Raw genomic sequence first — 15,926 nt, 5'->3', positions numbered from 1 at the left:
ATACACGCTTGGAAGGCCAATAGGTTCAAATTTAATGCGCTAAAGCACAGCTTTCCAAACTTTTCATGTTGGTGACACACCTTTTTGTGAAAAAAATTTCAGGGACACGGTAACGCGAGGAAGCGCAGCGAGGGAGCCCGAACCCCCCCACCCAACCCACCCACACCCACACAACCCACCCACACAACACCCCACACACACCACCCCCCACACACACACACACACACACACACAACCCTCCACACACACAAAAATGCAAGTGTCCGTCTGTAACACAACTGGTGCTCATGTAAAGCGCTCAGATACCTTTTGGCTCTAGTTTGCGCAACAAAAAAAGTTTGGCAAAAGCTGCATGGTAAAGCGTAAAGGATGTTTTCTACCATTATTTATCAACATAATTGCTTTCTTAGAATTACTCCTTGAGGACCACCCCTCATCAGCCTCTTTTAAGGAATCTTTTATTCCCTGCAGTCCATCAGGGGTTAAAACATCTGAAATAGCAAGTAAGGATGAAACCACGGCATGAAAAAGTCTGTCAGACCAGCTGCTTTCGCGTTACGTTATAGTTGATACACTGTATCAGGCGCGCAACACCCATTGGCATCAAAGGGCTTCAGTCCCTCCCCTGTCGTGTGTGTGGCAGCCCGGGACTGCTCACAGTCGCACCCGAGCACTTCACAGGTCTTTAAAAGATCTTGTGCATGTTAATAGGGCTTTGTTGTTTCACCCCTTTTAAGAGCCCCTGCAGCTCGACTCTGCCGATTGCCGGCAGACGTCCGCTCATCGCGCAACACACCTACATATGGGGCGCGACACAGTAATGTGTCGCGCCACACAGTTTGGAAAGCTGTGCGCTAAAGCATGGAAAAGACATATGTCCTCTCGCAGTGGACAAATGACTACCACTTCTGGGCAGCGGGAAGGAGGAGCAGGAAACCTGCAAGCATTGCAGCATACACAAATGCTGAGGAAGGACAAACAAGTGCTCTCGCTGCCGATACCTGCATTAAGGAATAAAGAAGCACCTGCACCAAGGAATAAAGAAGCGTGACACCCACCAATCTGCCTCCATGTGCCTTTTTCTGAGAGCTTACCCCTACAGGGGACATGACATGTCCATTGCTGTTCTTTCTGCTCTAGCACGTTAAAGCCAGATCTTTTGTCTTCACCAATGCATTCCCCTTAGACACTGAGTACTGCTGGAGCTCAGAGAGCGTCCACCAGACCTTCAAGCATCGGATGTCTGCAAGATTTTATTTATTTATAAAGTTTTATATAGCACTAGCTAGACCCGGGGGTATTAGAGCGCTTTACATACACAAAGGAAAATAAAAAGTTGCACTACATCGTAGGATATATGGATGCATAAAATATATAAGCAAGGATATTACACTTAAGTATACATTGAAGGAGTGAAAAACGCAGGTGGTTGAAACAGTCAGATAATCCCCATCCTTGAAAGTCAGAGTGAGAGGGGAGACCGTTAGTCTATTGATGCCTAGGTTGGTTGACTGGGTCAGAGAAGTATTGGTTGAGGAGCAGTAGTTTCAGGTCCTTTTTTAAGCAAGACAAGGAGGGTTGCATCTGAGGTCAGTAGGAAGTGTGTTCCATATCCTGGGAACATTACCAGAGAAGGATCAGCTTTGGGTTGCTTTCCTTTTCAATTTCGGGGGGGGATGAGAAGAAGTGAGTTGGTGCTTCTCAGAGTTCTTGATTTTCATGCTTTAACCAGTTTGTTGTTCAGGTAATTGGGGAATCGGGCGTGGTGGACCTTGTGTGTAATGCAGGCCAGTTTGTAAATACATGTGCCTTCCATGGGAAGACAGTTGAGTGATTTGAGGTTAGGTGTGATGTGTTCAAATCTTTTTCCACCAGTTATGAGTTGAGCCGCCATATTAAGGACTGACCTTAGTGGGGCAAGGGTGAGCTTTTGGTGCACCTGTTAGGATGGCTTTCCCGTAGTCCAGTTTAGAAAGGACTAGGGATTGTACAATTGTCTTAAAATCATCCTGGGGAATTAAAGGTTTAATTTTCATGAGGTGTTTTAAAGAGTAAAGTGCACCTTTTGCAGAGTTCTTGATGTGGTCTTTCATTGACAGGTTCTTATCAAGGGTAATGCCTAGTGATTTTACAGAGTCAGATAGGACAAGGGGGCAGTTTAGAGCATCAAGATTCTTGAGCCAGCCTTGGATAGGTCGGTGATTATTTTTCGGAGAGAACAGCATTAATTTCCTTTTGTCTGGGATCAGCTTTAAATGGTTTGCGTTAAACCAGGTTTGGATCTTGGTTAGTGTGGCATTGAGGTGTTGGACATCCTTGGGTGATTTGATTGTGTGGTATATCTGAGTGTCCTCTGCATAGAGGTGGTATTGAACCCCCTGCTTGCTTCAGAATAATTGCAAGGGGTTCCATGAGGAGATTGAAGAGGGATGGTGAGAGGATCGATCCTTGCAGGACTCCAAGTTTGACACGTGTTGGTGCAGAGAGGCAGGAGTTGATTTTAATTTGTTGTGAACGGTGCTGAAGGAAGTGAACCATTCTAGTACTGTGCCATTAATGCTGGAGCGCCTCTTCAGAGTCACAAGTAAAGCTGGATGGTTTATTGTGTCCAATGCCGCTAATAAGTCAATAAGGATGAGGAGACGGGCCTCACCTTCAACTAAGGGTCTGTGGATATCATCTGAGATATTGAGCATCGCTGTTTGTGCTACAACCTTTCCTGAAACCCGATTGAAAGGTGTCCAGCAGGTTGAAGTCGTCAATAGGTTTGTTGAGTTGTTGGAGAACAAATTTCTCTAATGTTTTTTAGCTAGGAACGGAAAGTTGGAGATAGGTCTGGGGTTGTTACGCTTGTTGGGGTCGGCCCCTGGTTTCAAGAGTATAGGGGTGATTTGGCCTAGTTGTAGGGAGTCTGGGACGCAACCTGATGCAATAGAGGTGTTGATGATTTTTTTCGAGAAAGGGGCAATGATGTGTTTGAGATTTTTTACTATTGTGGATGGGAGGGGGTCCGAAGTGTGGGAATTGAGCTTTAAGCTGGCAGTTATATTGAAGACTTCGATTTCAGACATGAGTTCGAAGTTCAACCAATTAGCGCCATTCTTCAGTTGGAAGCAGGCCTCGTTGTCCGTGGTATAATTTTGATCTGTTTGGTCGGGAGTGGTTAAAAAGGGGCAGGTTGCGGGGGAGGGAGGCTTTGGGGTTTGGATGAAGGATTGCTTTTTTTTTTTTACTTTATCTGTGAAGAAGCTGGCGATTTCTTCGCATCGATCCTTGGTGGCTATTATTTCTTGTGGGGGTGTGACGTTTGTTTGACTTTTTATAATGTTGTAGAGTTCTCTAGGTCTGTTCTTTGCCTGGTCTAGTTGGGTAAGAACTGTGCATGTCAGAAATGAAAGCACTGAAGTCTTACTGGAGAAGTGTATTTTCTGATTAAAAGTAGCATGAAATGCATGATGTTAACATGCTTCCAGGGAACAAGATGATGTGTGTAGGTGAATCTCCCAATGTGCCCAATAAAGTGCTTTCACAGACATTGAGAAGTAAACTTGAGATGTGAAGAAAAAAACTGGAATAAAGTAAATCATGGGAGCTTCTTTCTAGCTGTCACAAAATGAGGTGGGCTGACCAGCAGTTTAAAAGGAAGGGGGTACCCACAGATAATAATAAGCAGGGTACCTATTCACAATGTAAACTCATGCATTTGTTGGCATTTCTATAGCCTGGACCTAATCTGAGGGCAACAGAGGGATGCCCGTTGTGGGAGGTGATGGAAAATTATACAAGATTGTGTTCATAAAGTAGTAGCTTATATCTTCTTGAACAAACACTTCCACTAGAATCTCACACATTTAAATTTCAGGTACATTGTGACTAAGTGATATCCCAATTTTCAGTCCATGCCAAGCTGGATTCAAATTGAGGTCCTCCGATCGACAGCTTAGCCACTCGATCATATTTTCTTCCTTGGTTGATGACTGGGACTTTGTAAAAAAAAAAAAAAAAAGCTTCAAACATTCAATTTCATCATTCCTTTTGAACACTCCTATTCTGTTGATGGTTTCACGTAGCCATTAAGCCTCATTCCTCATGCTGTCTAGTGAGTTGACCGATTGCAAATTATTTTGGTATTTATGTTTTATACATGGTTAACATCTGAATGAGTTGTCTCTTCTTTAAGGTTGAGGTTTATATATTGCATATACACAATGGTTTAAAGCTAAGTACATGCAGATCATGCATAATCGTTTACTGTGTAATCTGGCCCAATATTACCATTGAGGGGTTATGGTGATATCTTTGGCCTTTTAGTTTGTAAATGTCACCAGAAGTCTGAGGTGGCAATGACAAGGCACTCATGTTTTTGATATCACAAGCAGTTTTATTGAAAGTACAGCCAACAATGGCTATTAACTGGAGTTAAAATGTTGAGGTATTGGTTACCTATCATTAATACATTCTTGATAAAACAATAGACAATGGTGAGCTCAGTGGATCTATGTGATTCTGTAGCTGCTGAGTTTATAGCATAAATATGGATTTGTTGAATATGCAGATTTCACCCACACTGTTGTTTCCTGCTCAAACAGATGAAAATAATACCACCAGACAAAGTGCCCCATTATTTGCCATTTTTGTTGCATAATTTCAATAACCTTGGTCCTCCAAGCTGCATAATACTTGTATCCTGGAAAATGTAAAAACTTTGCACAGTGGCAACAAAATCTGTATTTCACACATAACCTTGAAATATTTTCCATATTTCATGGTTCCTTCGAAATATCTGGGTTTAACACCACTGCTTTTTGCACTCCAAAACATGTAATACAGGCATTTTTATTCGAAGATTTAATGGCTTCTCAATAATCTCCATTGTACCCATCAGTGTGAACAAAGATTGTGGTGAGAATGAGGTATCTTTTTTTTTTAATGTGGTATTTTCTGTCATCTAAGGTAGTGTTCAAAGGGTTGATGAATCTTTTTTCAGTTGTTGGCCCTGCAATTCTTTTTTTAAATGGCTAAACACTGCTTTGAGAGCAATAAGGCTATATTGTAAATTACTACTATACAGGCAGTTCCCAATTTGTTACTTCTAAATTAATTTAGTGAAATACACACTTACACCTAAGCCCAACTTGCACTCATTCACTGTTTCTTTCTCTCCAAATGATATAAGGTTAAATAAAGATGCACAGATTTAAATATGTGCATGCTGCAATAAAAATTAATCATGTCAAGTAGTGTTGGCAGCCTTATTAGTAAAGGAGCTGAATTCAAGTAAAAATTACATTCATTCTTGTTACGGTGAGCATCGACAGCATCAGGCACTTTTGCATGATTACATTGAGATAGCCAGAAGGAGACCTGGGAGTAGATACGTGCGTGTAGGAAAGTGTGTGTGTGTGTGCCCATAACCCTGCTGCACAGCTCTCAAAGGGTCCCAGTAGCTCCAGCCAGTGCACAAAGCCAGCCCTCTCAGTCAGAGCAGAGCACATGGAAAGTACAGATATGAGAATAGGGGAGTATACAGAGTTTGTATCCACTGAGGGGACCATGATTTGAAGGCACCATGATTGGAATCCTTCCCATTGTTTTTGGTACCACCAAGCCATACATTAACGATTAGTGCAGCTGCATTAACAGGCTCCTGCAAGAAATCCTTATTGCATCTCTGAAGCTGATCTGCCCTCACAATCTTTATGCTTTACTCCTCCATCCATGTTGTGCATACTTATCTCAATCTGATGTCTCTTGTTTCACACACCATCTGTTTTTTTTCCATCTCTGTCACGTTCTCCTTTCTTTCTCACCTTTGTCCATATTTGCACATTCGTTCACTACTATATTCATTTTTTTTCTCTCTTTTTTCTCTCTCTCTCTCCCTCTTTCTCTCTCCCTCTTTCTCTCTCCCTCTTTCGCTTTCTCTCTCGCTTTCTCTCTCGCTTTCTCTCTCGCTTTCTTTCTCTCCCTCCCCCCCACCCCCCCCAACCATCTTCTCCTCACTTCCTATCAGGAAGATTAACCTGGATGAGAGATGTGTGATACTGACAGAAAATATTAGCTGGGCCTGCTTTCTCAATTCCCACAGAACCTCTGGTTTTACATTCTAGGAATGAATGCTGAAAGAGCTCAACTCTGGCTGTGAACTGGCTCACCACAAACTGTCTGCACAGTGGCTCACCACTGTCTGCAGTGGAGCTCAGCTGCATACTTGGAAGCGCTCAGCTCTGTCTACCCAGGTTCGCAGTAATATGTAAGCAGGAACTCGGCTCAAGCTCAATGGAAGAAATTACTTTTGGGTACACAGTCTATGCTCTGTCTGTGCATTGGTTTCAGCACTATGTATGCAGGAGTATAGCTGCAACTGTGCTGGAGCGCAGCTCTATCTGCACAGGAGGGAGTTCAGCTCTACAAGATGATACATTATGTTTGTGGCAGAGCACCACTCTGTATGCACAAAAACCTACTTTTCTCTGTGGAATGTGTGTCTTCTAAGTGTTCAGCCCATCTCCAGAAGAACAACAAACTACCTCTCTTTATTACAATAGGCACTGAAATGAGATCCTTGATAGCGAGCATACTTCACCATTTTGAATGGTTGTTTTTTTTAATTTAGTGTATTGACTTTGCGCTGCAAGAGTTTGGACACATGGTGCTAATCTCTATTTATCCTTTTTTCTTATCCCCTCTCTATCTCACACTCTCCTCATTCCCAGAGTGAAATTTGTTGTGAACATCTTCTTGATGTTCATTGCTTTTACGTCATTTTAGTATGCTCTTTTGGTCTTCATTTGTAATCAGGACATTTAGAAAGAGCAGGGATGATCAGGATGTGCCAAGGAGACCATGTTACTTATGGAATAAGGCAAAAGTGAAATGTATGGGGTGGAAAGGGGCATGTTGAGAAAAATGGAGGATGACTAGGAATGGAAGAGAAGGCAGCGACATGTGAAGAGAGGGTCAAGAGAGACATAGGGCAGGATGAACAGTGATGAGGTCTAGTTAACTACCTATGGGCAATGCAATAAAAGTTAAACTACACTTTAGCAATGGGAAGGAAAGAGTGGGTCTGAGCAGAAAAGCAACGTCCAACACCACCACGTCCACAATCACTACATCCACCACCACTACATCCACTACCACCACCACCACCTCCACATCCACATCCACCAACACCACACCCACCACCACCACTTCCACCACCACCATGTCCATCACATCCACCACCACGTCCACCACCAAGTCCTCCACCAAGTCGTCGTCCACCACCATGTCCACCTCCACCACTACATCCACCTCCACCACTACATCCACCACCACTACATCCACCACCACTACATCCACCAGCACCACACCCACCTCCACCACCACCACCCTCATGTCCACTACCACCACCACCACATACACCACACCCACCACCACCACTTCCTCCACCACCACGTCCACCACATCCACCACCACCACCAAGTCCACCACCACCACACCCACCTCCATCACCACGTCCACCACCACCACCCTCATGTCCACTACCACCACCACCACCACATCCACCAACACCACACCCACATCCACCATGTCCATCACATCCACCACCACGTCCACCACCAAGTCGTCGTCCACCACCACCATGTCCACCACCATGTCCACCTCCACCACTACATCCACCTCCACCTCCACCACCACCACCCACATGTCCACTACCACCACCACCACATACACCACACCCACCACTTCCACTTCCTCCACCACCACGTCCACCACCAAGTCCACCACCACACCTTCCTCCATCACCACGTCCACCACCCTCATGTCCACTACCACCAACACCACACCCACCACCACCATGTCCACCACGTCCACCACCACCATGTCCATCACATCCACCACCACCACCACCACCAAGTCCTCCACCACCACCACCAAGTCCTCCACCACCACCAAGTCCACCACCACCACGTCCACGTCCACCACCACCACCATGTCCACCCTCATGTCCACCTCCACCACCACCCTCATGTCCACTACCACCACCACCACTTCCACCACATCCACCACCAAGTCCTCCACAACCACCACCAAGTCCTCCACCACCAAGTCCACCACCACCACGTCCACATCCACCACCATGTCCACCCTCATGTCCACCTCCACCACCACCACCCTCATGTCCACTACCACCACCACCACTTCCACCACGTCCTCCACAACCGCCACCACGTCCTCCACAACCACCACCAAGTCCTCCACCACCAAGTCCTCCACCACCAAGTCCTCCACCACCACCAAGTCCACCACCACCACCATCTATCTATCGCCCTCACTCTATCTATCTATCGCCCTCACTCTATCTATCTATCGCCCTCACTCTATCTATCTATCGCCCTCACTCTATCTATCTATCGCCCTCACTCTATCTATCTATCGCCCTCACTCTATCTATCTATCGCCCTCACTCTATCTATCTATCGCCCTCACTCTATCTATCTATCGCCCTCACTCTATCTATCTATCGCCCTCACTCTATCTATCTATCGCCCTCACTCTATCTATCTATCGCCCTCACTCTATCTATCTATCGCCCTCACTCTTCTATCTAAAACCCTCACTCTTCTATCTATCGCATCACTCGGCACCACCACAGCATCACTCAGGGGCACTACAACATCACTATGCGCTACCACAGCATCACTGAACACCACAGCATCACTCGTCGCCACCACATCACTCGGCGCCACCACAGCATCAATCTATGCAACCATTTAACAACAACTGGTTCAAATATGTTCTCTCAATGTTTCAAGCTTTATTACAAATGTCACAAACAGATGTTAATATTTCACTTCTGTTCTTGGATTTTCGTCACAATAAAATACACTGAACATAATCTTAACAAAAGTTATTTACAAAAGTTTTTAAGCTATTGCCATTATAAATTACAATAGTTTTTATTTAAGTATTAATTATAAAAAAAGCCATTGTTATTTGTAATATCAATACATCTAAGTCACATAAATAAAACACATATTGCATTACTAATGCTATAGGTGTCACATTTACGAAAGTTAAAACTATTGCATTGTAAATGACCAAGCTATTAATTTAGCTATTTTCAAAACCAACACATAAAGAAACAAGCATTTTAAAATGCAATGGTCTTGGCATTATTAAAGGTAGAGCTATTGGCATTGCTCATGATTTTTTTTTTAATCATAAATAAATGGCATTGTCATTTACAATGCCAATAGCTTAATTGCTCGCAAATGCATGACCTATTGCATTTACACCCACACGCACAAAGCCACCCACACACGCATAAAGAGCCACCCACACAGAGTCATTCACATAGAGCCACCTACACAGCCACCCTCACATAGACCGAGCCACCCACACATAGAGCCACCTACAAAAAAGCTATCCACACAGAGCCACACACACACACAGACAGCGCCACGCACAGACAGCGCCACGCACAGACAGCGCCACACATGATCCAAGCTTCTGCTAACTAAAAGGCATAATGCCATCACTGATAGATATATGTAATGACCATATGGCTAGGCCCTCCTCATTAAGCCTCGAAGGGGGGGGGGAGGCGAGAGCGGGAGGAAGGAGAGCTGCGGGCGGAAGGGGGGCAAGAGATCTGGATGCACAAACAGGGTGGCAGAGTCAAGAAAAACGGCACAGACGCAGAGACTCTGGAGCGGCAGCAGGATCCACGATGCAAAAAAAAAATAAAAAAAAAATGGCGGCCGCAACTCTGAAGATTTTCGGATTCGGGGGCGTGTTTTGGCGTTCTGAGTGACGGATGACGTCACTGTCGAAAGAACAGCAAAACGTACGCCCCCGAATCCGAAAGAGACGGGGCTTTATTAGAGTGACGCCCCTCTCCTTCAATGGCTGGCCTCCGTTTAGGAAGCCAGCCAATAGAAGAGAGACGGAGGAGAGAGGCGGGTCAAACATCGTACTAAAGGACATTAAATCTCCTCCCGGAGACTGCGCAGCCTTCTCGGTCCTCGACCTAAAAACGCTGCAGGAAAGGGTGGGTAACGACCGTATTTCATAATGAATTCTCCTTGGCGTCTAGCACATCCAGTTTAACGAGAAAAGGCCAGGCGGCGACTTCAAACACAACTTCACAAAATCAAAGTACCACTCGGGATAGGGGTACAGGGAGATTTGCCAAGGTCCAAAGCATTACCGAGAGAAGGCATTGCATTCAACCCAGCAGATTCGTTCACATGTAGGCCTTAGCATGCCACAAAACATCAAACCGTAACCAAGACTCCAGCTTTAACAAAAGACGCGCCGAAGGTGCCAAAATCCGACATTTGCCAGATTCTTCGGTGGCTGAAAGGGGGCAATGTTTCAATGGTCTACGCTTGAAATGCGCTGGCTGCACATGAATTAGTTTTCCATTGCGGCGCATCTAAGAGGACTACACCCAACCAACCCCACCGCGGTAACTCTGCAAAATATCCTGCCAGAGATAATTCTCCAATATCTACCTAGATACTCATATTTATGAGGGAGCTCCATCAGCAGAGCCAGTTCATGCTTTCACGCCCACAAACGGTTTGTAGTAGGAAGGTCAGACGCCTACATCTCAGATACCCAGATATGAAAACAAAGGGACACTTGCATCTAATAAACAGTCTTGCATCATTCGATTCCCAAAACACACAGAAATGAGGCCTGTAACATATATATGATGCTAGTGAATTAAAAAGCGTCAGCGGCCAAATTTAATCTAGCATCCTAAAAAAAATCACAATAGCGGTGTCCAACGTAGGGCAGGTCTATGTAACGTTTTCAGGATAAACTGCAAGCTATGTATTTGCCGAAAGGCAGGAATGGAATAGGAAACTGCCGTGATCAATTTAAAACAAGTTTTAAGCCGAATGGGAAGAAATGTGTGCATATGTTAGCATTTGCAACTTTATGCACATTTTAGCACAAACCTGAGAAATAGAGGAAGAATAAGGTAGCAGGGAAATGTACAAAAAGATAGAGGCATAACTGGAAAAGAATTAACAAAAGCAAAAGTGAAGCCTAGTGGGGGAAAATACTTCAATACTACTGAAAGATGGGACAGTACTTTTGGTAGCCACACACTGCCAAAGGAAGACAGCTGATACTACAGGCATCGCTGTCGACCTGTTTCTAGGTTTAAAGCCAGCCAACCAATATGGTTTGATAAAAACGTATATATTCAATATACTTGAAGGGGTTTTTAAACAGCCATCTTCACCCATTGGTCTACTGCAGTGTCATTCACGTTTTGCATTCACCCACCTCAGCAAACAGCGTGGACAAATGGGTCCGTCTATGAGGCACTAATAAGCTCCCCATACGAGTGACTGTGTGAACTAAGGAGTGAGTGCCTGATGCCAAAGAGGTCCTACCAGGAATCCAGGAGAAGTGAACCGTGGCGATTATAAAAGGACCCCCCCTCTGAATGCATGGCTGCTTTCCGGGTCTCTACCGTAGACTGCAGTGCAGCGCAAGTGCTATTCATTTCTGAAAGAGCATGAAACCCATTCCAAAATGGCTGGCAGTGCAACATTCAAACAGGACTGCCGGCGAATATGCAGGTGCATGTTCAGATGGCAAACTTGTAATGTTTCTGCACACCTTCATTATGAAATCAATGACTGAGTGTATATGGGCATTCATAATTGATATTTTGGCAAAAAAGGTTTACAAACCTTTTTTTCCAATAAAAAAAAAACTGCCAACGCCAGTCAGCTGGCAGCCAAGGCCGGGCTCCTGCTTTGCAAATTGGCGAGGAAGGAGAAAACTTTCTGAATTAAGTATTTTATAACAGCCTAACGAGCCCATGTGAGGCAGAAAGTGCAGTACACTGCCTAATCGCCAAGGTCTAGTTTGATCACTCCGCTCCAATTCTCAAGCATCCAAACGTACACATTAAGACTTGGAGCATCACTGATACATACAGTAGTACAACAAAATTACACGCGGAGATGTGCAAGTCGATAGGGGGCTAAAAGAAGGTAAAGAGTCAAACCACCGACATGTTTAAACTGTTTGACTTTCCGGGCCTCGGATAGTAGTGAATAACTAACATGAGTCAAAAGTGTGGTGCACATGCTTTTTAAAATCCCAGCTTTACTTCCGGTCTGCTCAAAAGATTACAGAGTAAGAACCGTTCAGATTAACAAACCCCTAAGACAAACACGGACTCTGGCCTACCACCAGCCCACCAATATGAGACGAGATCCACTAACTGCACCAATGAGAATCTGAGGTCTAGACATTTTCCAAATCAATGCAACATGTCTTTCCTGTGTTGATCCAAGAAGACTGACCGAGTAAAGGCAGTTTATCTTCTACATCATCCACTGCTCATCTTTCACTAAACACCATCACGTCATTGCTGACAAACTTTCAAATTCAATGAATGTATCTCACTGGTTTTAGATTTCACTTGCTTACAGCATTCATATTCACTTCCTCCAAAATCTACATTGTATAACTCCGCCTGACTACGTGCTAGAATCAGGAAGTAGGGCCTACATCACTGATCCCAAATGCAGATCTTAAAAGTCTGCTGCAATGATCCGTACATTCCCACTAAAGCGATCTAGCCAGCGTCCTTGACACCCATTTCAAAGCAGTCATTCTCAAACCAAAAAAAAGACGATCCTCACCGGTCCCGCCTCTCCTTAGCTGTGGAGACACCTTCTGATCAGCAGGCATGTCGCGGAGCTCCCCTTACTTCCCATGGGGTGCAAACAGTCGCTCCTTCTCAGCTGATCCACGGAGCACTGCGGGAACGGACTGTTGCGGGGACTCCCCTTTTCCGGCGCTGCTCCTGGTGCGTGTGCTGCTCGTGGGAGCCCTCCTCAGCGGGGCTTCTCTGGCAAAGAATCTGAGGCAGCGGAAGGGCACCGACAGTGAACATTGACCGGTCCAGCCTCTCCTCAGCTGTGGAGACACCTTCTGATCTGCAGGCATGTTGCGGAGCTCCCCTTACTTCCCCAGGGGTGCAAACAGTCGCTCCTTCTCCGCTGATCAACGGAGTACTGCGGGAACGGACTGTTGCGGGGACTCCCCTTTTCCGGCGCTGTTCCTGGTGCGTGTGCTGCTCTTGGGAGCCCTCCTCAGCGGGGCTTGTCTGGCGAAGACTCTGAGGCAGCGGAAGGGCACCGACAGTGGGTGCAACAGATGACAGACACACATGGGAAAGAGAGTTGACACGGCCTCTCCGGAGCACACGTTATGCCTTCAATAGGGCAGGTCGTCTCCTCTGCCTTTCACCTCATTCCGACCTCTGAAGGCTGAGCAGTGTGCACGTCCGGTTCCGGTTAGCTATGCCTGTTTGTAAACACATCTGCAGATAACGGCAGCGAGGCACAGGGAGACACAGCGACTAACTATTATACCAATTGGTTCTTGGGGGATTTGAAGCCTTGGTTGGCACTTGGGGTCTTCAATCTTTCACCGATATCCAAGGTCATTTAGCCCATGTCTGTGAGCCGAATCCCGCGAGCCCTCGAAGCTGTTCCTCACAAAAAAAAAATGGCCGCCACAAGCTTCTGAAATTTTCGGGGGCGTGTTTAGGCGTTCTGAGTGACGGCTGACATCACAGGGCGAAAGAACGCCCAAAACACGCCCCCGAATCCGAAAGAAACGGGGCTTGTTTCGAGTGACTCCCTTCTCCTCCAATGGCTGGCCTCCGTTTAGGAAGCCAGCCAATGGAGGAGAGGTGGAGTACAGAGGCAGGTTCAAGCCCCGTACTCAAAATTATTAAATCTACGACCGGAAGCTGGCAAGCCAGCATTTCCGGTCCTCGACCTAAAAATGTGTAATTTACAATACCAATAGCTCACACTTTTCTAATGCGAGACCTATTGCATTGCAAATGCTTGTTTTATATACACATATAATTAGAAAAGGTACATCCTCTATACATAATTTCAACTAAAAAAACATCCCTTATTACCCTACTCACTACTACAGATGCTACTCATATGTACTCAAAAGCATTCTGATTAGAGATCGCACCTTCTTATCTTTGGAAAGTACATCAATGGACACTATTTTGACTACACCGTACCAGGCACAGCGAGGATCATTAATCAGGTGTCCTGTTTTTTCACCCCAGTCCTGATGAGGTCCAAGAAATGTCGGGCTGAAACGCGTCAACCTTTTCTGGAGAAGCCCTATATAAATTCAAATATGCATAAAAAAATGTGTGACAAGTACTAATAAGTTAAGAAGGACTCATGAATTGTTGTCCATTGATGTACTTTCCAAAGATAAGAAGGGGCGATCTCTAATCAGAACGGCGGCTAAAGTATTGATTCCGATGCATTACCTTTTTATAAGTTTATATATGCCCAGATGCATGCAGAGTAATAGGGCTATCCCCTTTTGTTGATACTACAGCACATGCCTCAAGCAGCACAGTATACCTGCTAAAATGGGGTAGTCAGGGCGCACATAAGTGCGCACCTGAAGCCAATGAAAAGCCACAAAGTGCAGCAGGGGCAGCATCCCCAGTTCTATCCCAGCTTCTTATAAGCCTGTGCTTCCTGTCTTATCAACCGTGCCACTGGAAATATGTGATTGTGGGGCTGCAGTGCTTTTCACATAATTATGGTTTTGCTCATTTGCCACACCATTCATCATGTGCTTTATAATCTCCAGATTTTAACAAAAAAAGATTTTCTTTCTAGCTCAAACAGTTAAAAGATACTAAAAACCCATCAACGTGTTGCTGCATTGCTGAAGTCCCTTTGTAAAGGTTGACTAGTCACCTTTCTGCTGCTTATTGCTATATTTAGCTGTAATATTGGCACCAAAGAAGTGAAATCTATGCCCAGAAAAGGTTAACATCTGTACAAATTACAAAATAGTATGATTTTATTATCAGAAAAGGTGCTACCAAGGTCTGTGATCTAAAAAGATTTGCTTAGGATCACCCACTTAGGTCAGGTGAGGAAGATCAATATTGAGCACAAGTTTCTGGGTTACAAATTGAGTTTTCGGCTTCTGAGTTTCGATCTTCCATTTAACAACCAATGCTCAGTACTTACCTGAGAAAAATGTGTGCACTATATTCAGTAAACACTAGATAAATAAAAATGCCACCTTAAATCAATTGTAGTATATAAATGTATATATTTGTTTGTGTGGCTATATATTTTTCTGCCACAGCTATGTCGATTAGATCCACATATCAGCGGGATATGTCGCCCGCCAATAATGAAAATAGAAATATTTTAAAGAAGGAAGAAGCTCTCTAACTGCAGCATACCAGTTTATTGTGCAGACCAGTAAAACCCACATAGTTGGTTTACTGTCCTGATATGTGCATGATTGATTAAGACACTGGCCCAGTTGGACTATTTGACAGTACACTGTAGGGGAACCTGCCAGCATGAAACCGGAATGAACCAACTTTCGGTGCACCACAGCATATGTAAATTACTGTGCAATTTTGGGCAGTGGTAAATTAGGACACTCTCCCGAATTAACCAAATGATAGCACACTATATATAGGGACATCTACTAGCATGGAGTTATGTTGGTCACATAAGTTCTATTGTGTTGTGTATGTACTTATATTTTCTTTCTTGCATTATTTCACAATTACAGGTCTAGGTGATTGTACTTTCTTAACAATGTTTAACATTGTCTTATCTGTTTTACCACACTACTAAGTTTCAATTGCAAGGTTTAAAATGTTGAGCAGGTTTCTTTAAGAATGGAATGGAGAGGCTCGAAAGATGATAGTAATTATTTAATGTTCAATAATTTGTGTGTGATGAAATTTCAATCTGAATTGAAATTCTGTGATTATTACGAGACTCTCTTCTGCAGTGATGCGTTGCCTGTTGCAAATGTTTACATCCAACAGCTCTATGAGAATATATATCATTTAAATATATATGTATGTAATT

At 44.5% G+C, this 15,926-nt stretch overlaps 1 protein-coding gene across 1 annotated transcript in view; it reads left to right on the top strand.

The window, feature by feature from the left end:
• The window catches only part of HMBS (hydroxymethylbilane synthase), a 99,935-nt gene that overhangs the window by 799 nt on the left and 83,210 nt on the right, over positions 1-15,926 (top strand). The gene's annotated exons all lie outside the window — the stretch shown is intronic.

The sequence above is a fragment of the Lissotriton helveticus genome, chromosome 3_1 (genome assembly GCF_964261635.1).
Source record: "Lissotriton helveticus chromosome 3_1, aLisHel1.1, whole genome shotgun sequence".
Taxonomy (NCBI): Eukaryota; Metazoa; Chordata; class Amphibia; order Caudata; family Salamandridae; genus Lissotriton; species Lissotriton helveticus.
The sequence above is the reverse complement of the archived record's forward strand: the minus strand, read 5'-3'. Positions and strand labels throughout refer to the sequence as shown.